The 27,495-nt window shown below is 38.3% G+C and overlaps 1 pseudogene; it reads right to left on the bottom strand.

The window, feature by feature from the left end:
- Positions 1-14,699: 14,699 nt before the first annotated feature.
- On the bottom strand, positions 14,700-16,113 carry LOC100052903 (tumor protein D54 pseudogene; annotated as a pseudogene).
- Positions 16,114-27,495: the final 11,382 nt, after the last annotated feature.

Below are 27,495 nucleotides of genomic sequence, written 5' to 3'. Positions count from 1 at the left end.
TGAGTTGTCCCTGCCCTTAGACAGCTCAGGGTCTAGCAGATGATTTAAATAGTGAGGTGAGTAAGATACCAATAAACCTACAGTGTTAAGGGGATATGAAGCATGAAACTTACATGCAGACATGGCTAAGGGAAAAGAGGTGAGGAAACATCTCCTCAAAAGGGAACATCTAAACTGTGACGTTATAATGAAAAGAGATTAACTATAGTGAAGAAAAAATGGATAGAAGGGGAAGATGAGTTCTTGTTGTTGGTAACAAACAGTAAGTACATAAAGAAATTAGTGTTTGGATTTGACCTTTAAGATGAGAATATACTGCAAGATTTTAATCAGAAGAGAGAAAAGATCAAATTCACATTTGAGAAAAGTCGGTATGAGTTTCTTATATATTTTTGATATGAAGGTAAGAAATCAGTTTGAGAAGCAGTATGACCAGTGGTTAAGACCAAAGACTCTGGGGGCAGACTCCCTATATTTAAACCCTAGCTCTTCCAAGTAATAACTGTGCAATCCTTGGAGAAGCTCTTTCTGCGCCCCAGTTTTTTAATTCTGTAATGATAATAGTACTCACCCTATACAGTTTTTATAAGGATTCAAAGAGTTCATATAGGCAAAAGTGCTTAGAACAGTGTCTGACATACAGCAAATGCTCTGTAAGAATTAGCTCTTAGGAGAACTTTGCAGTGATATATAAAAGAAATTAGGCAGTTCTGGGTTAAGATAGGGTAGTAAGGTAGAGAGAAGGAAATGTTTTTGAGAAATATTTGAGAAGTAGAATCTATGAGACTTGGTAAATGATTGGATGCAAAGGATTAGAGAAATAGGGGGCTGGGATAAACCCCAGATTTCAGGTTTGTGTGCCTGGTAGGTGGTGTGTCTATTCACTGCAATAGGGAATATATGAAGAAAGACTATTGTGGAGAGAGATGATGAATTCGGTTTTGGACATTGACTTGGAGATGTCTTAGCACTTCTGATGGGTAAGGTCCAATAGGTAATTGAATATCATATTTGGAACCATAGGAAAGAGAAGCTTGGCAGAAGATACAGGTTTAAGGGTCCTTAGCATATTAATGATAATTGAAGCCATGGAGAAGATGAGATCATCCTACAGAGTGAATCAAACGAGGAGAAGGCCAAAGATAACACCCTGAAGAACATTTAAGAAGAGGGTGGAATTATAAAGCTGACAACAGAAAATGAGAATGGAAAAACAAAGAGATTCCAGCTTCTGGCCATGATGGAGTAACTGCACTGCATTAATCCTCCCATTATAAACAACCATAAAACCAGACAAAATATATGAAATTACTGTTTTTAGATGTTGGATCATTTAGTACAGTTCTGTCATCCCTGAGAGAAGAGAACTGAATGAGGTGAGCACCATGATTGCTCCAGACTTCTGTCTAGAGTCATTTTCTTCACTGCAGTCAAGGAGAGAGAAGCCCATCAGAGAACAATAGTCTTGCTGAGTTGAAGAGACAGATTAAGTTCAGGGCTATGTGTGCACAGCTCGGGGTAGAGCACTAAAGAGAAAGAACTGTGTAGATTTGGAGCTCCTAAAATCTGCATAGGGATCCTATTGAGTATTTGGCAAATACCAAGCTAAGCTGCACGTATGTGAGATTATACTCCATGAGGCTGGGAAAAGAACAGCTACTGAGTAAAGAAAGGTTATTGTGAGCTATGAGCTGAGCAGTGATGAGAGCTTGGGAAGGGCAGTGAAACGTTTAATTTCCTACCAGCTAGAATGAAGACATCTTGTTGAACAGCATGAACATTCAGTAGATTTGAGTCCACACATTAGGAGAAGGCCATAGCCAGATACACTCTAACAAAGTCTAAAAACAAACCTTAAAATTATCAAACTGATATGAAAGTAAATGAATTCCTCATCAAAACAAAACTCAATAAAGAGGGGAAAAAATTTAGACACTCAAGAACTTGACGTCCTCATGTCCAGTAAATATTAATGGTAAAATTTTTTTTCAAATTTGCTGAAAAATATAAACTAACAGATCCAAAAAGCTCCATAAGCCTGTGGCAGAATAAACAAAAAGAAAATCACAGCAAGGGACATCATAATAAAAATAATTAGACATGCAAAGAAGCAGGTAAATACGACACTAATCAAGAGAAAAATCGGTAAAAACAAACAGATTCAGAAATCAGATAATAGAATTAGAAAACAATGACTTTAAAAGAACAATTTTAAATATGCTAAATAATTTAAAAGTAAAAGTGAAAACAATGAAGGAAAAAGTTAGAACCTCAAAAGCAAAGTGGAAATTATTGAAAAAACAGTGTAGAAATTATAGAAGTACAAAATATAACATTGGGATGAAAAAACCACTGGGTGGATTGCATAGCTGATTAAACACTGTAGAATAAAGATGAATGAACTTGATTCCTCAGAAAATTAAACATAGAATTACCATGTGATCCAGCAACTCCACTTTGAGGTATATACTCCAAAGAAATAAAAGCAGGATCTTGAACAAATGTTTGTACACCCACCTTCATAGCAACATTATTCACAATAACATTATTCACAATAGCTAAAGGGTGGAAGCATCCCAAGTGTCCATTGATGGCCAAATACATAAACCAAATATGGCATCTACATACAATCATATTATTCAGCCTTAACATGGAAGGAAATTCTGATACATGCTACAGCATGGATCAACCTTGAAGACATTATGCTAAATCAAATAAGCTAGTCACAAAAGGACAACTATTATATGACTCCACTTATATGAGGCACTTAGACTAGTCAAATTCACAGAAACAGAAACAGAATGGTGATTGCCAGCGGCTGGTGGGGAGGAAGGAATGGAGTGTTTGTATTTAATGGGGACAGATTTTCAGGTAGGAAATGAAAAAGTTCTGGAGACGGGTGGTGGTGATGGCTGCAAAACAACATGAATATACTTAATGCCACAGAACTTTACACTTAAACATAGTTCAAATGGTAAATTTTGTTATATATATATTTTAAAATGTTTGAAGTGAGTAGTCCCTGAGTAGTCAGATTGCAATTTTTCTCTTTCTATTCTGTATTTTGTAAGTTTTAGATAATGAAAATATAAAGAAAAAACAGAAACAAATAAAACTAAAGAACTATGATCTCTAAATACACCTAAATGTATGGAGTAGGATTTATACCCATTACATATGATATAAATGTCAGAGAAAGATTTGTACTAAAGAATAATACATAGATTTTCATTAAAAAGTGATAGAATAAGGTGAATGAGTGACTGGATATTAAGAGTCCAGAAATACAGCAAAGTATTGCTTTGTTTTTCTTTGATTTTGTTTAGTTTTTGCATAATAAAAACTGCTCTGACAAAAAAATCAGTGAACTTGAAAGCAACAGAATCTATTCAAAATGAAGCACAAAGAGAAAAAAAGGTGAAAAAAATTGAACCATGGTTCAGTGACAATATCAAACAATCTAATGTACATGTAATTGGAGTACCAGAAAGAGAAGAAAGAGAGATTAGCGAAGAAAAAGTATTTGCAGAAACAACAATGAAAATTTTCTAAAGTATATAAACTAATATGTTCAGGAAGCTCAATAAAACCCAAGTAGAATAAATAGAAAGAAAATTATAACAAAGGACATTATAATCAAACCGCCAAAAAAAAAAAAATAGAGAAAAACCTTAAAAGTATGGGATAGAGGTAGATACATTATACACAGGGGACAATGACAAGAAAGACTGTTGACTTCTCAACAGAAACAGTGAAAGCCAGGAAACAAAGAGACATCTCTGAAGTGTTGAAAGAACAATAAAAATCACAAAAACTCTGTTGCCCTAGAATCTTACATCTTGTGAAAAAATATTCTTCAAAAATGAAGACAACATGAAGCCTTTTTAGACAAGAAAAGCTGACAGAATTCATTTCCAGCAGAACTGCATTATATGATATGTTAAATGAAATTCATCAACCTGAAGGAAAGTGATAATTTATGGAAACTCATATCTATACAAGGCACAAGGAGTGACAGATGAAGCCTCATGTGCTAGTGCACAATTTCCGGTTTCTCGTTCCCTGCTTGGTAACCAGGATCTTCCAGGTGACAGGAGCTTCATCAACATTGTTCTCTGAGAGAAGTTACCTTCTCCCCACCCCAAATAACTTTTATCTGGTTAATTCCTACTCAACCTGTAATCAATTTAGTAGTGACTTTATCTGAGAAATCTTCCCTTCCACTCCAAACTATATTTAAGTTCCCTGTTGTAGAGGTATAAGGTCTCATAGTATCCTATACTTTACTCTCTTCCTACTTATCTCAGTTTATAATTATACAGTTTTACAAAGGTATTTATTATTATTTTAGGTAGCTCTGTCTTCTTCCACTAGAAATTAAGCCCTGTGAAGGCAGACATCATATGGCTTTGGTTCATTCTTGTATCTCCAAGGGTTACATAGTTGGTGCCTAATAAATGTTTGTTGAATGGAATCATGAATGAAGGTTGGAGGTTGTTAGGAAGGACAGTTTTAAAGTTTAAAGGATTTGAGTTAATAGAGTTGTTTCAGGAGAAACATCTCAAAATCTGTGATGAATGTGGGTCTTTGAAGAAGGGTGGAAATTATTAAAATATTAAGGAAGTCAATGCACTATGAGGCTAGAGTTGAATGAGTCATCTATATGAATGGATATCCAAGTTTTATAGGATTGTGAAGACTCATAGGATGGAAAAGAAAGACTATGGTTAATGTATAAAGTAACACATAGATGCACAAGTGTCATGAAGAAGGTAGAGCATCCTATAGATGGATTAGCTATGTCTTAAAGAAACAGTGATTTATATAGCAGGGTAAAGGGAGTTGTTTGGAAGTGGCCCTGAAGTCTTAGAATAATGGTGAGTCTGCTTCCAGATCCAATGGTATTGCAAAATGTTAAATTAACAGCTTCTACCTAAAAGAATTGCAAGACACATAATTAACTTTCCCCTGGGGCAAGCAGGGACCAGTGCACAAGCCTCAGGATGGGGTTTGTGGAGACTGGACTGAAAAAGGTCGAATTGACCTGTGGGCTGCAAGAAAAAGGCTAAAGAGATTCAGTTTGATGTTGGGAAAGAGGCTAACAGCTTACTCCATTACTCCCTGTTAAAAATATTTTCAACTTAGAGTTAGGCAACATCTCTAAAGCAAAGTCCATGCACAAAAAACCTCAGCTCAAATCCTGATGGAAAGTCCCTCTGGAACTTTATGGACCTAAAGAGATTTATCAGTCTTGGGAGTAATAAGATCCTTCTGTTTAGTATTTATTTATTTACTTATTCATTTATTTATTGGTGAGGAAGACTGGCCCTGAGCTAACATCTGTGCCAATCTTCCTCTATTTTGCATGTGGGACACCGCCACAGCATGGCTCAATGAGTGCTGTGTAGGTCTGTGCCCAGGATCCAAATCCACGAACCCCAGGCCGCCAAAGTGAAGCAGAGCACGCAAACTTAACCACTATGCCACCAGGCCTGCCCCTCTGTTTAATATTTAAATCACCTCTGCTGCTGATAAAAAGGAGAAATGAGCATTCTCTTCTGTTAAAGGGCACCATTAAAATTTGTTTTACAGGGACTACTCAATAAGAAAGAATGTGTGCAGAACGTTGAATCCAAAAGCATTATGGTGCACAAGCTTCTCAGCTGCAGGAGATGGTTAAAACCCACAGATTGCACTGGAGCAGGAAAGATAGAAAATTGATAATTTATGTAAAGGTATGAACAGGATAAGGTGTTTGGAATCCGATTTAAGTCTTCAATGCTAGTTCTAACAATATAAGTGATCGCAAGGATTATTGTTGAATGTGCCCCTTCTGAAGGCTGTTTTGTCATTTTCCAGTATAATTATAGACACATACTTTGGATTACAGGACTCCAGATCTCTAGGAACTACGCAAAACACCAATTATCACAGGTAAGAGGGAATATTCAATCTATCATCAATTAATAACAACTGTTTATGGATTGATTTCTTGGCTCTTAGGGAAAAGGCAAGACCATAAAATTTGATGGAAATAATGACAGGTAGAGATTTCTGCTAAGGTATACTGGATGTTGAAGTGCCCAGCCCTGAAGATGAGGGCAGTAGGTGACTTAAGATAGGATAATGTGTGACCAGTTGTAGTAGTAAAAGGATAAGACTGTGAAAGAAATTGGGAGGGAGGGACCAGCCTGGTGGCATAGTGGTTAAGTTCACATGCTCTGCTTTGGTGGCCTAGGGTTTACAGGTTTGGAGCCCATGCGCAGACCTATCAAGCTATGCTGTGATGGCATCCCACATACAAAATAGGGGAAGATTGGCACAGATATTAGCTCAGCAACAATCTTCCTCAAGCAAAAAGAAGAAGCAACAGATTTTAGCTCAGGGCCAATCTTCCTCACCAAAAAAAAAAATGAGAGAGAAAAATAAATTGGGAAGGACACATTGACAAATCAACTCTCAGTTTTGCTTTTATTCATCCATTCAACAAATATCATTGAGTACCTTCTGTATACCAGAAGAGGCAGCATTGAGCAAAGCAGAGAGAAATCTGTGCTCTCATAAAGCATGGATTCTAGTGGAAGGAGGTAAATGATACACAAAACAAAGAAGTAAACTTAAACTACATTTAAATTTAAGATCAGTGCTATGGAATAGTCAATAAGGGAAATAGGGTAAAGATTGCCGGTTTGGGGATTTGGGGTAAAATTCTAAACAGCTATTTCAAAAAAGGCCTCATTGAGAAGGGGCCACTTAAACAAGGATTTGAAGGAGGCAAGAGAAGGAGTCACACAAATATCTGGAAGAGAAGTGTTCCAGGTAGAAGGAACAGCATATGCAAATGCCCTGAGGCATGAGTGTGCCTGGCCTAGTCAAGGAACAGCAAGGAGGCCAGTATCCTGGGGTGAATGAGCAAGAGTAAGAAGAGATGAGGGAGAGGAGTGGCAGATCAATAGGGACTTTGGTTTTCATTCAGTGAGATGGAAGGCACTGGAAGTCTTGCACAGAGGAATAACATGATCTAACATATTTTTCACAGACATTTTTGGCTACTGTATTTAAAAAAGACTATAGGGATAAAGCAGGGAGATTAGACAGAGGGTCCTCTTGCAGAAAACAGAAAGATAATGATGGATGGTCACAGCGATTGCCATGGAGATAGTGAGAAACAGAGTCAGTGTACATTTTGTAGGAAAAGCCAACAAGATTTGCATCAAGTGTGATATGTAGGAGATAGAGAGGAATCAAGGATGATTCCAAGATATTTGGCGGAGCAACTCAAAAGGGGAGAACTGTCATTATTTGAGGTAGGAAAGATTTGGATAGCAGATCAGAAGTTCAATATTGGTCATTGTTAGTTTGAGATTTGTATTAAATATCCCAGTGGAGACTTCAGATAAGCAATTGGAAGTATGAGTCTAGATTTCCAGGGAGAAGTCTTGGCTGGGACATAAATTTATGCATCATCAGCATTTCTGAGGGAGTCCGTGTAGACTGAAAAGAAAAGAGGTACAAAAACTGGACCCTTGAGCAGGCCTATCTTTAGACCTGGGAAGATGAGGAGGAACCAGCAAAGACAATGGAAAATCCCAGGAAGATAGGAGGGAAGCTAGGTGAATACAACGTTCTGGAAACCTGGGAGAAGGGAGTGGGCAACTGTATCAAATAAATAATTGACCATGGCTTATGGAGCAGAAGTCATTGATGACTATGATAAAATCAGTTTTGGTGAAACAGCAAAGGCAAAACTCTGCTTGAGGTAATTTTAAAGAAGAATGGGAAGTGAGGAATTGAAAGCAGGTGAGGATTTACACAACACTTTGGTGCCAATCTCCAATCCTGGTGTAAATTTGACAGCATCATTAGTCCTGAGCTAGTCTCCATTCTCTTTTGCTTATGGTGGTTGGTTCTCAAACTGAAAGCATGGATTTGGCTTTGAGAGTTCTTCCACAGCTCTCATTAGAATGTTCTTTCTATTTAATCTCAAGGATTCCCTGGTTCTCTTCACTTCAACGTAATGCAAGTATCACAAACCAGAGAGGAAAAGAATGCATTGACAGAGCTTTAGATCGGAAACTTCTCTGTTCTAAATATCGGAATATCAAACTAGAATAAGAAAATCATCTTCTATTTATTGACTGGAATAGTTGTATAAATAGCACCTTTTTTTTTCAGTCACCTCCATTAGTGACAGAACCACATTGCTATTGTTTCTATAAGACTGAAATACTCAGCCCCCTATTTTGATTTATGTCGAGACCATTTTACTTTAGTAGGCATTTGCCCTCGTGCAACGAAGAAGCTGGTTATAACATTTATAGTTTTCAGAGCTTGAATCACATATTTTACTCACCTACAGTTTGTTATTCACCCACCCTAGAACTGAAGCCGCCCAGTAATCCTCCTTTGTTGCCGAACTTTGAAGCTTGGAAGTAGCATAAATGAAGATTGATTGCAAGATTTCGCGGGACTCACAGGCACCCAGATTGGGGTGAAACGGAGGCAGCGTCAATCTGAGGAATGGATTTCACATTTGGTACTATTCGACTCCAGATGAAGTAAAATGTGGCTTTACCTCCAATGTAAATATTGGTCAGTTCCTACCCCATTAAGTGTTCCTGAAGACAAAGATTTTGGCCTATCAATCATAATAAAACTCCCATTAGCTCTTGAGCAACATGTTTGAATAGGAAACGGCCACACCCTTTCTCTCTTTTATTTTGGTCTGTAGATGATTTAGAGACAGTAAGATCTCCAGGCTTATCTTGAAAATATTTACTCAGCTTCTTTCAGTGACCATGTCAGAGCTTGGTCATAGAAGCATATGTTTCTCTAAAGCAAAGGATGCTGGAACACGAGGAGCACAGACAGCCTCTGTCTGACCTAACATTTTGGTGGAAGGTGACAGAGCAGATTAGAAAACCAATGTTGAGGAAATGTGTTTGATTATCTGCTCCATCCAGTGAAACAAAAATAAAGGTACAAATCTCCATCTGGTTCCATTTTATCTTCTCCCATTAGGTCCAGACCTACCTCTACTTCAGGCTTCTTTATTCTCTTCTTCCTTTTGTCTACTTATTCTCTCATGTTTCTGACTTGAGCTTGCCCTTTGAGAAGCTAAACTGAATATATGAATTAAAAAAATAATATATAAAGGTAAGAGTACAAGAGTATTGGAGTTGTGTTCCTTCTCTGCAGTGAGGTAAACAAAAGAAGAAGTAGATAGTCATGGTTGATACAAGTGCTTTTAAAGGACAATTACAGGGATTCAGGGATTTATACTAGAGGAGGATCACATTGGTCTAACTAAAAAGGATACTTTCCATGAGTTAACTGTTTGTTTAATATTTTATAGAAAAGATGCCCTTACATGAGTAAATTTATTATTATTATTATTATCATTATGTGTTGAGAACTCACTCTGTTCCAGGCATGATATGAAGGGCTTTGCCTGTACCATCTCATGTGATTATCAGTTCAAAAATTTATCTTGCCTATAGCATGACTCATTTTATAATAGAAGACAAGGAACCCAGAGAATCTGAATGACTTTATAGAGGACTTGTGAGCCCTCCCTGAATGGCACACATTTTATTTGCTGTCTTCATACCTCACAGATCACCATGAAACCACCAACTCAGTTTGGCATGCAAAAGTGCCGTGCCAGCACCACCTGATGGGAAGAATGTCCAAACTGAGGAAGAATGTCCTTGTGACTGTTAATGTGGATCTATGACTTTGAAGTGGAGCACCCACTATCCCAAAGATATTTTTCCAACCCCTTGGACATAGTGTTTCTCTTGTTACGTGAAATCACGTAATTGATTGTGAAAAAGGATATGAATTTGGATATCTTAGTCCAGTCTTGTAGCCTAACATAAAAACCTACCATTAAAACAATACACCTGAACATGTGTGTTGGTCTTTATTTTCTCCTGATATGATTCTAATCTCAACTATCCCTTTTGTAATGTAAGTGACATGTGTATATAATTGGATTTTATTTCAACATCACTGGCTTACTTGAGACTATTTGAAAACTGTGAAGTTGTTACTATATTTAAAGTATTTATAGATATCTTAGATTGCTTGACAGCAATTCTTTGAGAAAGCAAGTTTGAGCGATATTCCCATTTTGGTTGTGAATATGTTGAAAGACACAGAAGGTAAATGATATCCCCCAGAATAGAGAGTTCATTGGTGGGAATGACAATATTAAAACTCAAGGCTTCTGAATTCCAAATCACTTTGCCAGGGAGCCATAATATTCCAAACAAAACCAAATCAAGCAAAAGATCTGAAAAATATTTACTAGTGGCATAGTGCAAAGAAAATGAATGTAAGTGGGCTAAGAGTTTAGAATCTTTGACAAAAATGTCAGAAGGATTTTGTTTTCTTTTGGTGGAAAACAGCTTTGAATTTAATGTTTGGAAGAAATACTCCAGAGGGCAGATCTTGAAAAATTAAAACTTGCAATCATAGGGAACTGGTTAATCTTTTCACCTTTTGCTTTTTGACTTTGCACTGTTCCTAAAATAGCAACCTGGAGTTCTAGGTTCAATATCTTGACCCTTTGGCGGGTGCAGCACATTTTACTGGAACACATTCAACAACAGGTAATAGGTTTTAAAATCCAAATATTTCCCAGTTTTAGGAGTTACCTTGCCTCCAAAAAGGAATGAATGGCATTGCAAGAAGCATGCAGTGCATTGCTGAGATAGCATTGTGGTCAAACCACATTGCTCAGTAGGGAACTCCTTTTCTCCTGATACAATTGGAATGAGTTCAAAGAACTGGAATAATCAGGAAAGATGAGCCGACTGATTTATGAATGAAGATTAAAGGGTAAATTAAAGAGGCCAAATAAATAGGCTTTGTCTCACCTGCATGTAAGAAAGAGAATTAGAAGAATTCTAATTAGAAGTATACATCACTGAAAGGTTTAAACATTAATGAAAATGATTATATGGTGCAATAAAATAAATGTAACACTAATACTATAGAGAATATGGGAAAATGTAAAAACAATACTAAATTCATGGAGTTGCTTTCCTGTGTCCAGGAATGACTACATTATAAAATGATATCTCTAGGGTAATAGTGGAAGCTGTTTTCTGTCTAGAGAAAGACTAAACTCAGACCAAGATGAAGTGGTCTATTACTCGAGAGTCACAATGAAAAACAATGTTGCCTTTTTCTCATTAGGATAGAAGACCATTGTGTATTGAGTCCCATGAGATTAAAAAATTTTAATTAATTATTATCAAGAAGTTCAGGGCTTAGCTTTTGTAAATCACAGATTCCTGCATATTCAACAGACATGGTTGTATAAAGGGAAATTAATAAGCTATCTTCTATTGCTGTGTAACAAATTACCTCAAAACTTAGTGGCTTAAAATATCAATAAACACTTTTCACTTCACATAATTCTGGTAGTCAGGGAATTTAGGAATGGCTTGGCTGGGTGATTCTGGCTTAGGGTCTCTCCTGAGGTTGCAGTCAAGATGCCAGTCATCTGAAGGCTTGCCTGAGGCTGAAGTATCCACTTTGGGGATGGCTCACTCACATGGCTGGCAGGCTCATACTGGCTATTGGCAGAGTCCTTACTTCCTTGCCACATGGAATACTTCACAGGGCTGTCTGTGTATCCTTATGACATGGCAGCTGATGTTCCCCGGAATGAATGATCCAAGAAGCCACAATGTCTTTTATGACCCAGACTCAGGATCCACAGGCCGTCATTTCTGCAATATTTTATTGATTTCACAGGTAAGCCCTATTCGACATCGGAGGGAACTGCACAAAAGCATGAACACTAGCAGATGACAATCACTGGAGGTCATCTCGGAGGCTCGCCATCAAAGAATCTTGTGTCAATTTTAACTTATTTTAAAACTTGATATTATTTTCTTTTGCAAAATAGTTCTTCCTTAACTCCTATTTAATAGTAAATGGATCACCAGTCTAGGTTTTAATAAAGTCATTGTCGTTAACTAATCTTCCATGTGTATAGTAGTTGAGATTTGACAAAATATTTTACACTTATCAATCATTATTATTTATTAAACGCTTATTCTGCTCCACACAGTCTCTACAACAATCCTGAGCTCAGAACAATAGATCATGAAATTGAGGCAAAAAAGGTTAATTAATTTGCCTAAGTTCACATGGCTAGTAAGAGATGGGGACAAATTTGCATCCAGACTGAAATAGCAAAGCCAACATGATCAGATCAAAATCCTGGAAGAAAACAAGGAGCACAAACAAATTGGGAAATTTTGAGTGAGTTTCATAAACAGATTATTACAGAGGTGAAGGTAGGGTTAGAACCTACAATAAAGGATGATTTAATGTCTGGGGCAAACGACAGACTATTACCTTAGGGATGCGGAGAGGTAGCAACTACCAGAAGTTAGAGATAAACTATGCTAAGAAGACCTCTGATGATAGTTATGAAATTGTTAAAGGGACACAGATTATAGAGGGTGTATGAAAAGATAAATACTCTGATATTACTTTCTTCCCACCCACCCAGTGCCTCCTCTTAGCCAAATTCAACCAGAAGTCAGAGTCAAGGGTGCCTTTTGATGCAGTCTCCATATGGGTTGAGTGAAACATGTTGGAGAGAAGATCTGGAAATACCCAACATATCTACTATTATCTACTTTGTTGTATGCTTTCCCATTAGCTCAGTTAACTTCACAATCCTGAACATAATGAAGAAACTGAAGATCAGAGAGGAGAATTCATATGCTAAAATTTCTACAACATGGATGTGGTCAGATCAACACTTAAACATGAGCATCGAATTTTAAGACACTTCAGAGTACTTTCTTTTGTACAGAATATCCCTCAGGAAAGGTCAAGCTCCTGGCAGAAAAGTGGGTAACTCAGAATTAATTATAGTCTATCATATTTCAGTAATGCTTCCTATTGCCATATATTGTTGCCATTGCTGCCATATATTGCTGCCATCACTGCCAATTTCTTCTTCGTATCCATGTCAGTAGTGACAAGTATGGAAATATATCGTGGATTCAGTCTTAACACCTGGTGTCATCTAGAAGTGGTCTTTTCTGACGGTGGCTTGAGTAGATTATGTCAGTGTTGAGCTGTGGTTAGTTATGGAGCCTCCCATTTGTAGTATGTTCTTCTTAGCTTCATTGCCCAGTCTGTAGAACTTCATTAATCCTTGTTTTCTGCTTAACATTCTGAAATTCCAGATACCTGTAACAATATCTGGTAGGTATTAAATGTCCGATGAACAACTAAATGGATGAAAGAACAATCAAATAAACAAAGTTCATCTGATCCCCAGCTTTCTTGTCCAGACCCTAGCTAAACTCTAGTGCCCCCATCACCACCACCACCACCGTTATCACCATTATCATTATTATTTTTAGCTTATACCAGATGCCGGGTACTGTACTAAGCACTTTACACTATCATCTCAACATCATGATTTCAACAACTTTCTAAGATTTGTTACCTTTCTTTTATAGTTGAAGAAACTGAGCCTTAGCAAAGTTAAATGAATTGGGCAAGATCATGCGTCTAGAAAATGGTAAAGGCAGAGTTTGAAGCCAGTTAGAGTGCCTCTAGAGTCTACACATTTGACTACTGCTCTACATTATCTCTATCCCACCAGCTCATCAATGAAGTTCGGGCATGAATAAACAATTACCTGAGGCTACATTACTGTTTGCTATATTTAAAATTATCATTCATAACTTGGTTTTTCTCCAATTATTTTTTCCTGTCTACTAGAGAGTAGCTTCCTCTGTCTTTTGACTCTTGTTTTGTTACTAGAGATTGCTTGAATCATTCTTGGGAATAAAGCCTCTTTTTTTTTTTTTTTTTTTTTTTTGGATTTTTCCCATATTAAGGAATGCTTTATTGACAAATTACCCATTATTTACTTTGAGGAAAAGGTAAATCAGTTACTACCCGTGCACCCTGCCTTCTCCCGACACCCCAACTGAGAGACTCTACCCCAGAGAAAGAATGCTGAGTGCTCTTCCCCTGGCACAAGCACGGCCTGCAGTCCTCTCGGGGGTGTCTGAAGTGACCAGCACACACTCAGCACCAGAGAATTCACTGCCATCTCCCAGAAGCAGATACCCACAGCAGGTGCAGATGCACATGCAGTCGAGGCCTCTGCCTGCTAAGAGCCAGTAAGGCACGGAGCTGCCCCTCCAGACACACCTGACATGTGGGGCCCTGGGTGAGAGGTTGCTGGGGCATGGCAGCTTCAAAATGGGAAAGAGATCTTTGTGGCTCCTGAGAAAAGGGGACAGCAGAGTCCCAGCAGACCTCAGTGCCCCAGCCCCGACCTGCCCTGTAGGGTCCGTCCGGTGCTGGCTTGTCCCCGGCTGGAGGCGCTGAGCAGTAACGTGCCTCAGGAGCTGGCCCACACAAGGGCACCTCAGCAGCACCGCAGAAGGTGCTGCTTTTCTTTCTCCTGTCCCCCACCCCCAACCCCAGAGGCCCAGGAGCTCTTTGGCCAGCGGAAGTTGCCACAGTTGTTGCGAGGAGAGAGAAGCAAGTTTCATATACTGGGATAGTGTGTCAGTGAAATAAAACACACCACTGGGACAGGCATGCTGCCACTCGGGCTAGATGCAGAATTCTACATAGTGCACAAAACCCCTAAAGAACCCTCATTTTTATATATAAAAACATTATAAACCAATAAAGCATAAGGCGATGTAAGGCTTGTATTTCAGCTTGAGTCCAAAGAAATAATATTTTCTAACTATCACACTAAAGCTGCTTTGCTTAGTTTTAATTTTTGAAAAATCCACTGCATTTAAAAGATAAAGAATTTGCTTTTGTTAAAGCTAGATCATTAGTGTAACAATCAGGCAGCTGCTGATAATCAGTTTCTTTTCTGGAGGGTTTCAGAAAATGGACAGTTTTCTCATTTAGCCTCTTGAAATAAAAACTGCAGATTAGGTAGGGCTTTCTGGATGACTCTTCCCTCTGTGACTTAGGGAAGGAGTTAGGAAATACTACTTATTTTATACTTATCGCTCTTCCCATTCTTTCAACATTCTGATGAACTAACGGGTTCCCAAAGGGAGCTTGGGCTTTGGCTCAAGATGCTGTGGGACCTGCCACCCTGTCCACTTCCCGCACCCTGGGAAGGACACACAGTGACCTGCTGCATCTACCAACTTTAGTGTGAAGCATCTGTGTACCAGACTGTGTTCTCTATGAAGTGAGCTCAGCGGCCACGTCTACGTGTGGATGGCAGGACTGTCCTCAAAACCAGCTCTTTGCTCTCACCAGCGGCCCGGCCGGCTGCTCCGCTGCGCAGAGGTGCGGTTGTGGCGATGAGAGGGTACTTGCATGTGTTCCATGGCCGGGCGAAGCTGCTACGGGCTTAGAAAGGCGTGTGATCTGGCAGGGGCTTGTCTCCACTCCCAGTCGGGGAGGGAAGGTTGTCACTGCCATTCTCTCTGCCACCCACAACCTTAGACTTTATGGTCCCAACTCGGTCTTCAAACGACTTGAAGGTTGCAGAGTTCCTCATGCCTCCTAGCTTCCTGCTGATGGCAGAGCCCATGGTAGACAGGGCAGCTGAAGTCTTCTGTCCCGCCTGAGAGAGAGTCTCCTGAGTCTTCTTGTAGAGGTCAGACTGGGTCACTTTCTCATTCCACTCTCCAGGTTTCTCAGAAGTTTTCATATAGGCGTTAAAGACCTGCACATCATGCCAGCTCCTGGACAGGTTCTGCTTCAGGCCCTCCAAGGCAGAGAGGCCCAGCTTCCTTTTGAGCTCTCCGCAATGTCTCTCCTTCGCTGCCAGAACCCGGCGCAGAGTGACAATTTCTTCTTCCACCTTTGCGAGCTCAGCCCTGAGCTCCTCCTCCTCAGCCTCCGACAGACCCTCCACAGCAGGAGTCTGGGCAGCCACCGCCGTGTCGACAGGGACATCTGTCATGGAGTCGGACAGCAGACCTTTGTTAGGAGAAGTCAGGTTGGTATCTGGACCTGCGGAGTCCATGTTCAAGCGGCGGCCGGGTTGCAGCTGAGGCCGGGGCTGGGGTCGCGGGCGCCATGGGAGCCGAGCGCGCTGCACCGGGAGCCGCCCGCCGCGTGCACACAGCCAGCGGAACTCTAAAGCCTCTTTTGAGCACAACACTGGACATTCTGGAAAAAAACCTGAGGCAGGAATCTCTGGAGCCTTTTATTCTTCCAAGCTGCCAGGCCACTTGGGCCCACTGTCTTTCTTTTATATGATCCTTGGATCCCAGCATATTCCACATTCATGATTGCCCAAGGTATTTCGAGTTCAGTGGGGCACTTTGCTGCTTAGATTGCTTTTTACTTTTTATAGAACAATTTAAAGAATTAAAGCATCTTAGAGATAGAAAGAAAGTGCCTACACCATGGTTGGCCTAGACAATTCATTGTCATGAAACTGGAATAAAGGACTTGTAAAATAATCTTTTTGAAATGGTCTTAGTTACCAGAACCAGACACATTTGCAAATGCCCGCAGTTGACATTCTGGTACTTGGGTTTAGTAATCTGAAATTAAATTTGTTCATCACTTAGGTTCTGAATCTTTCCCTAGGAGAGAGAAAAAAATCTCATCGGTCTCCATGGCATCACATCTCATTTTTTTTTTTAGTTTTTTATAGATTAAAACCCAATTTCCATCCCTCATGATGATTCAGGCTGTGTCTATACTACGCCAACACAACTGGTTAAAAAGGGAAAAATTCCGTGTAATAATGGTGGAGCTTAGTTGACCAAATTCTAAATAAAGTAAAATCCCATCTATTAGGGAGTCTTAGAATTGAGACATGCCAGATTCTTAGGATGTTATCTGTCAGTATTTGGCATCTTTAAAAACTCTAACCTGTTTAGAAATTCTTCTAAATAGTTAACAGATTTATATCCAAACAATACTGTATACTAGATATCTTGAAATGCACTCCAGTGTGAAACATCTATAAATACTAAATAAAATATAAGAACTATCACCAGAGGTCAAAAGATGAAGAGAAAGCTTGAACCCTAGAGTAAGCTGCCACTTACTATTTGGCTGTCCCAAGGACTTGGGCTTAATGAATAAACTGGAAGAGAAGAGAGGTCTTCGGCCCAATAGAATGTGGGAAGTTGGATCTGGCACCTTCAAATAAAATCAGATTTTTGAAGGATTACACCTTCAGTGATGGAGTACAATAGAAAATGTCTGCCCACCAGCTTAGAGCTATGATACAGAATCTTGTTTTTCTTATTCTGGCTCTGTATTAGAGGGGGAGGATAAAGAAAAACTCTCCTCTGAGAGCTCATAACAATAACCCAGCCTTAATGCAGATTTGGCATACAAATTTATACTACTTGAATGGCCCTGGAATCCTAAGTCAAAAAAATCGGCATGTGCACATGTACACACACAATAGACCCAGTTGAATATCTCTGACAGAAGTTAAAACAAACAATTTTCAGGGGTATTTTCAAATCATGTCACATAAAATTCTTCTACATACATCCTCCTCAAACATAAGTAAATAATAGAAAATAATAAAATACTCTAGGGCTTGTTACTTGAAGAATGGCATGTGGACCAACAGCATCAGAATCTCTAGGGGGTTTGTTAGAAACGAAGAATGTCAGGTCTTACCCTAGACTGATTGACTCAAATCACACAGTTTTACAAGATGTGTATATGATTCAAACATATATTAAAATTTGAGAAGTACTGCTCAAGGAAACAAGCCACTATAAGGAAGATCTTGCACAAATAACATGCCGGACTTTCAAAAATATTCAACAGAGGAATTATTGGATGCAGACTTAAAAATATATGTATTTGGAATAATTTAATAAAGAAATGACAGATCAAAATATATGAAACAAAACATTATAGCATTGACAAAAACCTAGGAAGATATACATCAATGGAAACCATAGTTACATAGGTATTGGAATTAAACTCAATGTAAATAAACAGAAGATAAAGCACAACTGGAGAGAGAATTAGTGAACTAGAAGGTAGATCTCAAAAAATTATCCAGAAAGTGTGCAAAGGCAAAATCAATGACATAAGAAAGAGAGATCAAGAGACATAGAGAAGATCCATTAAATGTTTAAAAAGCATTCCAGAAGGAGAGAATAGAGAATAAAACATATAATAGGCAATATTCACAGAGAAAAGAACTTTCCAGAATTGTTTAAAGACTCAAATCCTTGCATTCTGGAATCAAAATACATTTAAAGCAGTATTCAACAAAAAGCAATTCACAATTAAACCATTAGAAAATAAACTATACAACCTCAAAGACAAAGAGAACATCTTAAAAATATCAAGAAAGAAAAAATAGGTTACCTACAGGTGAAGCCCAAATACAAGAATAGAAAATTTCTCAACAGAAACAACTAAACTAGAAGGCAGAGGAATATCTCTCTCAAATGAAAGAAAAAAGTAACTCTTAACCTCAAATTTCATGCCATACTCAACAACTCCAAGATAAGCATAAAATAAAGATGTTTTTCAGACATCAAAACCTGAAATTATTTATTACCGGCAAACAATACTAGATGGACCTCAAGCCTTGCTGCAAACTGTATCTCCTGGACCAGAGCCAGCAGCATGGATGTTACCTGGAAGGTGTCAGAAATGTAGCATCTCAGGTCCCACTTAGAACTTCTCCAACTTCAAAGTGGCTGTAAGTCACCTAGGGATCTTGTTAATGGGAAAATTCTGATTCATTGGGTTTAGGTCCTGAGATTCTACATGTCTACTAAGCTCCCAGGTGACATCTATGCTGTTGATCCAATCACCACATTTTGAGTAGGAAGACTACTCAGGAAGGATATTGTACCTACCTGGAAAGAATTAATTATCCAGAAGTCATGGCGAGAAAAAGAATTGTTAAACGTGTGGGTAAATCTAGACAAATGTTCATGTAAAACAACAACAGCAGCAACTAATTTAATAAAGAAAACCATGTGTAAATAAGGTACTGGAAAACAATGATGTGTAAGATGGGGACAAGATAATTCTAGTTAAGACTTTTTCTTTTGAGGAAGATTAGCCCTGAGCGAACTACTGCCAGTCCTCCTCTTTTTGCTGAGGAAGACTGGCCCTGAGCTAACATCCGTCCCCATCTTCCTCTACTTTATATGTGGGATGCCTACCACAGCATGGTGTGCCAAGCGGTGCCATGTCCGCAGCTGGGATCCAAACCAGTGAACCCCGGGCTCCAGAGAAGCAGAACATGCGAACTTAACCACTGCACCACCTGGCTGCTCCCCCCCCCCCCCACCATAGTTAAGTATTTTAAAGTCTTCAAAATATGGGGGCGAGTGTTATTGATTGGTTTTTGACTGTTAAGGAAAGTAAAATTGTATCTATAGCTTCATAAGCAGTAGATGGTAAATGTATGATATATATTTTTTTACTTTTTATCAGCAAGTACTACTTTATCTCAGCCCACCATATTCTTTATATTAAATAATTTTTGTGTTCAGAAACCCAGCTACTGTGGCATGCTTCTGTCCTTTTGCTTCTCTTCTCTTTATCCTCAGTTTTCAAGAAAGTATAGACTACAATGAATGCTTCCATTTCATTACTATCTACACACTCCTTAAATCCATGCCATTTGGCTTCCTCCTTTACCGCCTTAAAAACCTCATTGTTAAAAGTCACCACTGATACCCTAGTTAGATAACTCAATGGCTAATTCTTTGCTAAGCTTTGTCAATTTCTCTAGAATCTTGTTACTCCAAGTGTGGTCTATTGACCTGTGGCAGCAGCAGGGGCAGCAGCGTCACCTGGGAGAGATGCACAGCTGTAAAATGTTTGACATTGTGAACCACCCATGAGTGCTTGAAATTTTCTTATTTTATCATCCTCATTCCTTTTTACCTTCTTTTTTTTTTTTAAACACCATCTCTAGTTTATTTTTCTCCTCCCATTGCCTAAATACAGGTATTATCCAAGTTCTTTATCCCGGCCCTTAATCCCCACCCCTACTTCCTCTTTCTTTCTCTCTCTCTCTCTCTCTTCAGATAATCTACTCCAGTTAATGACTTTCATTATCTTCCTAGATTGTTAATTGGTTCACTTCAGAATCATCTAGGCTATTTGTTAAAAGTAAAATTCCAGGTGCCCCTCACTGGAGCTTCTAAACCAGCAGGTCTAATTTAGGACCAGAAGTATGCATTTTTAAAAGCACCCCCACCAGATAATTCAAATGCAGCCAGCTCATATTTGTTTTATCTAATTAAGTTGTTGTTGAGGTAACGTTGGTTTAGATTATATAAATTTCAGGTGTACATCATTATATTCCGACTTCTGTGTAGACTGCATTATGTTCACCACCAAAAATCTAGTTGTTGTCTGTCACTGTACACGTGCCCTTTCACCTCTTTTGCCCTCTCCTTCCTTCTTCCCCCATTGTAACCACCAATCTATTCTCGGTCTATGTGTTTGTTTATTGTTGTTTTTTAATCTTCTACACATGAGTGAAATCATATGGCATTTGGCTTTCATTGTCTGACTTATTTTGCTTGGCATAATACCCTCAATGACCATCCATGTTGTCACAAATGGCAAGATTTCATCTTTTTTTTTGTTTTTTACACAGCTGAGTAGTATTCCATTGTATATACATATCACATCTCCTTTATATGTTCATCTGTTGGTGGACACTTAGATTGTTTCCAAGTCTTGCCTATTGTGAATAATGCTGCAATGAATATAGGGGTGCATATATCTTCTCATGTTAGTGGTTTTGTGTTCTTTGGTTGAAAACCCAGAAGTGGAATAGCTGGATCATATGGTAGTTCTAGGAGTTTTATGGTTTCAGGTCTCACATTCAAGGCTTTAATCCATTTTTAGTTAATTTTTGTGCGTGGTATAAGATATGGTCTGCTCTCACTTTTTTGCATGTGGCTGTCCAGTTTTTCCAAATCCATTTGTTGAAGAGACTTTCCTTTCTCCATTGTATGCTCTTGGCTCCTTTGTTGAAAATTAGCTGTCCATAGCTGTGTGGGTTTATTTCTGGGTTCTCAATCCATTGATCTGTGTGTCTGTTTTTCTGCCAATACCATGCTGTTTTGATGACTATAGCTTTGTAGTATATTCTGAAATCAGGGAGTGTGATACCTCCAGTTTTGTTCTTTTTTCTCAGGATTGCTTTGGCTATTTGGGATATTTGTTGCTTCATACAAATTTTAGGATTCTTTGTTCTATTTCCATGAAAAATGTTGAAACTTTGATAGAGATTGCGTTGAATCTGTAGATTGCTTTAGTAAGTAGGGACATTTTAACTATGTTAATTCTTCCAATCCATGAGGATGGAATATCTTTCCATTTCTTTGTGTCTTCTTCGATTTCTTTCAACAATGTGTTAGTTTTCAGTATATAGGTCTTTCACCTGCTTAGTTAAATTTATTCATATGTATTTTATTCTTTTTGTTGTGTTTGTAAATGGGGTTGTATTCTTGATTTCTCTTTCTGCTATTTTGTGTCAGTGTACAGAAATGCAACTAATGTTTGGATGTTGATTTTGTACCCTGCAACTTTATGTATTCTTTTATTTTTTCTAACAGTTTTTTGGTTGATTCTTTAGGGTTTTCTATAGATAAAATTTTGTCATCTGCAAATAGTGACAGTTTTACTTCTTCCTTTCCAAATTGGATCCCTTTTGTTTCTTTTTCTTGCCTAATTTCTCTGGCTAAGACTGATAATACTGTGTTAAATAAAAGTTGTGAAAGTGGGCATCCTTGTCTTGTTCCTGTTCTTAGAGGGATAGCTTTCAGTTTTTGACCACTGAGTATAATATTAGCTGTGGGTTTGTCATATATGACCTTTATTATGTTGAAACACTTTCCTTCTATACTCATTTTATTCAGAGTTTTATCATAAATGTATGCCATATCTTGTCAAATGCTTTCTCTGCATCTATTGAAATGAGCATGTGATTTTTATTCTTCATTTTGTTAATGTGGTATATCACATTGATTACTTTCTGGATGTTGAACCTTCCTTACATTCCTGGAATGTCATGGTGTGGGATCCTTTTATGTATTATTGTATTCAATTTGCTAATATTTTGATGAGGATTTTTGCATCTATGTTCCTCACTGATTTTGGCCTGCAATTTTCTTGTTTAGGGTTGTCTTTATCTGGTTTTGGTATCAGGGTAATGTTGGCCTCATAGAACGAATTGAGAAGCATCCCCTTCTCATCAATTTTTTAGAAGAGTTTGAGGATAGATGTTAAATTTTTGAAAGTTTGGTAGGGAAGCTGTCTGGTCCCAGACTTTTGGTTTTTGGGAGGTTTTTGATTAATATTTCAATCTCCTTACTAGTAATCAGTCTATTCGTATGCTCTCTTTTTTCTTGATCCAGTTTTGGAAGGTTGCATAATTCTAAGAATTTATCCATTGTTTTTCTATATTTTGTAATTTGTTGGCATATAGCTTTTCATAGTGTTCTTTTATAATCCTTTCTTTTTCTGTGGTGTTTGTTGTAATTTCTCTTCTTTCTTTTCTGATTTTATTTATTTGAGCCTTCCCTCTTTTTTCTTAGTGAGTCTGGCTAAAGGTTCATCAATTTTGTTTATCTTTTCAAATAACTAGCTCTTAGTTTCATTGATCTTTTCTATTGCCTTTTTAGTCTCTATTTCATTTATTTCTGCTCTGACTTTTATTATTTCCTTCTTGCCTCTGATTTTGGGATTTATTTGTTCTTCTTTGTCTAGTTTCTGTAGGTGTACTGTTAGATTGTTTGACATTTTTCTTGTTTCTTGAGATATGCCTGTATTACTGTAAACTTCCATCTTAGTATCTTTTGCTGTATCCCACAAATTTTGGTATGTCGTATTTTCATTTTCATTTGTCTTCAGGTATCTATTGATTTCTCCTTTGATTTCTTTGTTGACCCAATAGTTGTTCAGTAGAATTTTGTTTAACCTGTACACATTTGTGGCCTTTCCAGTTTTCTTCTTGTAGTTTATTTCTAGTTTCATACTATTGTGGTCAGAAAAGATGCTTGGTAGTACTCAGTCTTCTTCAATTTGTTGAGGCTTGTTTTGTAGCCTAATATGTGATCTATCCTGGAGAATGTTCCATGTGAATTTGAAAAGAATGGGCATTCTGCAGTTTTTGGATGGAATGTTCTGTATGTATCTATTAAATCCATCTGATCTAATGTGTCATTTAAGGCCCATGTTTCCTTGTTGGTCTTCTCTCTGGATGATCTATTCCTTGATGTAAGTGGAGTGTTAAAGTTTAATAATAGTTAAAGTACTATTATTGTGTTACTGTCAATTTCTCCTTTTATGTCTGTTAATATTTGCTTTATGCATTTAGGTGCGCCTATCTTGGGTACATAGATATTTACAAGTGTTGTTGGATTATTTCCATTGTCATTATGTAGTGTCTTTCTTTGTCTCTTGTTACAGTTTTTGTTTTAAAGTCCTTTCTGTCTGATATAAGTATTGCCAACCCAGCTTTCTTTTCATTTCCATTTATATGGAGTGTCTTTTGCCATCCTTTCACTTTCAATTTGTATATTTAGTTCTGAAGTGTGTCTCTTATATGCAGCATATATATGAGTCTTGTTTTTAATCCATTCAGCCACCCTATATCTTTTGATTGGAGCATTAATCCATTTACATTTAAAGTAACTATTGATAAGTATGTACTTATTGCCATTTTGTTACTTTTTTTCTGGATATTTTTGTAATTCTTCTCTGTCCCTTTCTTCTTTTCTTGCTCTCTTCCCTTGTGATTTGCTGGCTTTCTTTAGTGTTATGTTTGGGTTCCTTTCTCTTTATTTTTTGTGTATTCATTATAGGTTTTTGGTTTGTAGTTGCTATGAGGTCCATACAATAACCTATGTAAATAGCAACCTATATTAAGTTAATGGTCTCTTAAGTTCAATCCCTTACTTAAAGCCTGCACTTTAACTCTCCCTACTACGTTTTATGTTTTTGACATCATATTTTACGTCTTTTATTTTCGTTTATCCTGTAACCTCTTATCATAGATATAGATGATTTTAGTAATTTGTCTTTTGACCTTTGCACTAGCTTTATAGGTGGCTGATCCACTACTTTTACTATATATGTGTCTTTACCAGTGACATTTTTTCTTTGTTTCTTTGATTATTTTCCTATTCCTATTTATGGCCTTTTATTTTCCATTTAAATAAGTCCCTTTAACATTTGTTGTAAGTCCAATTTTGTGGTGATAAACTTCTTTACTTTTTGCTTGTCTGGAAAACCCTTCATCTGTCCTTCCATTCTGAATGCTAACCTTGCCAGATAGAGTATTCTTGGTTGTAGGTTTTTTCCCTTTCAGCACTTTGAACATATTGTGCCACTCCCTTCTAGCCAGTAAGGTTTCTGTTGAAAAGTAAGCTGATAGACTTATGGGGTTTCCTTTCTATGTAATGTGCTGCTTTTCTCTTGCAACTTTTAGAATTCTCTCTCTTTAGCTTTAATTCTCAACATTTTATGTCTTGCTGTGGGTCTCTTTGGGTTCAGCTTGTTTGGTACTCTCTGGGCTTCCTGTACCTGAATGTCTGTTTCCTTTCCCAGGTTGTGAATTTTTCAGCCATAATTTCTTCAAATGAGTTCTCTGTCCCTTTGTCTCTCTCTTCTCCTTCTGGGACACCTATAATATGAATGTTAGTATGCTTGATGTTATCCCAGTGGTCCCTTATACTGTCCTCATTCTTTTAATTTTTTTTTCTTTTTTCTGTTCAGTGTGGCTGATTTTCTCTACTCTTTCTTCCAGATCACTGATCCATTCCTCTGTCTCATCTGCTCTGCTGTCAATTCCCTCTAGTGAATTTTTCATTTCCATTATTGCATTCTTTGCCTCTGATTGGTTCTTTTTCATATTTTCTAATTCTTTACTGAAGTTCTCACTGTGTTCCTCTATTCTTCTCTCCAGTTCATTGAGCATCTTTATGACAATTAGTTTGTACTCTTTATCAGGTAGATTCTTTATCTCTGTTTCATTTAGTTCTTTTTCTTAGTATTTGGCTTGTTCTTTTATTTGGAACAAAATTCCTCAGTTTGTCTACCTCTCTGTGCTTATTTCTATGTATTAGGTAGATCAGCTATGTCTCTTGATCTTGGAAATATTATCTTATGTAGGAGATGTCTTATGGAGCCCAGGAGTGTGCTCCCCTCTTGTCACCTATGCCAAATGCTCCAGGAGTGTCTTCTGTGTGAGCTGCATGTGGTATTCTGTTGTGGTAGGGTTGCTATTTCTGTGGGCATGCAGATAGGCTGGGCAGGTCCTCTGGGCTGGTTGGTTGTGAGCCACAGCCACATGCAACTGCTAAGGCACATTATTGGGTGGGGAAAGCTCCCAGCATGGCTGGCTGCAAGGTCTGGTAGTGCACAACTTCTATGGTTTTGCTAGTAAGTGAGTCAGGCCTGCAGTGTGGCTGGTTGCTAAGCCTGAGGGTACACAGCTGCTGCAGGCCCCTGGTATGGCTGGTTGCACAGCCCTGCAGTACTTGGCCAGCTTGGTGGGTGGGACAGGCTTCCAGTGAGGCTAGCTGCACAGCCTGTGGATGTTGCCAGCTCACTTTTGGTTGGGGTGGGCCTCTGATGCAAACTGGCTATGGGCTTCTGCAGTGCACAGCTGCCTCAGACGTGCTGATGGGCAGGGCAGGCCTCAGGTGCAGTACTGCACAACCATCTCAGGCATTGGTAAGTGGGGCAGATCCCCTTTGTGGCTATTTACGAGGCCCAGAAGAGAAAGTCTGCTGCAGGCTCACTGGTGGGTGGGGGTTTGTCCCTGGGGTGGGCTGCCTGCTGCCTGGCTGCCCTCGATTGCCTGAGTGCTCTAGAGGGTGGCACAGACTCCTGTGCTAACAGGATAGAGGAAAGATTCCAGCTCATACATGTTTATTTGGGAAGAAATGCAGCTGATTAGAAGATAGTTATGTAGATCTGCAATCTTGACTATTTTATCAGTCATTGTAGGTCAGGCAGAAATAAACTCCCAGATATCATTGGCTTTAAGCAATAAAAGTTTGTTTGCCAGCTTATATCACAGTCCAATATGTAAGGTGCCTCTGTTTCTGAATGTGATTCAGGAACGTGGGCCTCTTTCCTTATCTGCCTGAGCCATCCCAATATACTTTACTTTCAGTCATGCTTATGGCAGGAAGGAGAAAGAAGTGGAATGATACATAGGTTTTAAAGACAGTCCTAGAAATTGTGCACTTCACTTCTGCACCCATTCATTGTCAAACTGGTCATGTGGCTACAAACACAGCGAGGAAGACTGGGAAATACAGCCTTCCTCTGTACCTAGAAGGAGTAAATGGAACTGGTAAGCATTTAGCCAGTCTCTGCCACAACCCTTAATCTCTGGTCTCACATTTCCAACTGTCCAGAGGATATCTTTTCTTGAATGTATGACTAGCATAATCAAGTCACTATATTTTAAACAGAAGTAATCCCTGAAAGTCCATGCCCCTTTCCCAGACTAAATTTCCTCTAAATTAATTACTTTTGTCAATGGTATCACCATTCTAGTCACAGAGGCTCAAAGCCTAGACATCTTCCTTTATCCCTAGTCTTTCACATAAGCACATGCAACTATTTGTCAAGTCATATTGCTTCTGTCTTCAAAATATTTCCTTTAATCTCTCACTTGATCACATTCTCAATGACTTTGCTCAATTCTGCCCCATGTTATCTGTTTCTTAAAGTATTCCTCTATCTCACAGTGCAGATCACTTCAGCCACCAATTTTCTTCTATCTTCTTTTCCTGATTTGACACTACATTTCTCATTGGCTAGTTGGCCCCCTGTTGATCTTCTTTGCACAGTATAAATACTACCTAATAATTACAGAGCACTAATTATGTGTCAAGCACTGGGTAAGCATTTTACATAGAGTGAATGTTATCATCCCTTTCTTCCTGAATAGATAAACAAGGCTTAGGGGTAAAGGAGTTTTCACCTGCTGGCAAGTGAAGAGTAAGGATTTAAGCCATGTAATGTGTAGGACCTCCTAAACTCTAAATCTCTTGTTTCATTATAAACAAGCTACTTCATAATATCTACTACTTTGAAAACTGCTCCATCTTCTTTTTGAAACTAATTGAAACCCAGTTCTCTTCTGTGGACCCCAGTTTTTCTTGGGTCCCATCCAGTGTTTTGTCCCTATTTATTTATACAACATGTGACACACATGGTCCAAAATTAGGGTACATTTTCTCTTATCCTACAACTTTCAGTCTATTCTTATATGTTCTTGAAAACAAACACAAAACAAAAAAACCCTCTTTTTCTCCATATCTCAAATTATCCATCTATCCTTCTCTCAATCCTTCTTTATGAACATTTATCAATTCTTTACAAATAAAGCCACTCACTCATCTTGCTTTTACTAATGACTTACAGTCACCACCCAACTTTTAGTGGATGTTGTCTACATCAAGTTAATGTCATGTCCTACATGCAGGCTTTGCATTTCCTTACATCTATAACTTCAGTTAC

This window comes from Equus caballus, chromosome 11, assembly GCF_041296265.1.
Source record: "Equus caballus isolate H_3958 breed thoroughbred chromosome 11, TB-T2T, whole genome shotgun sequence".
Classification (NCBI taxonomy): Eukaryota; Metazoa; Chordata; class Mammalia; order Perissodactyla; family Equidae; genus Equus; species Equus caballus.
Note: the sequence above shows the minus strand (reverse complement) of the source record. Positions and strands in the feature narration are given on the sequence as shown.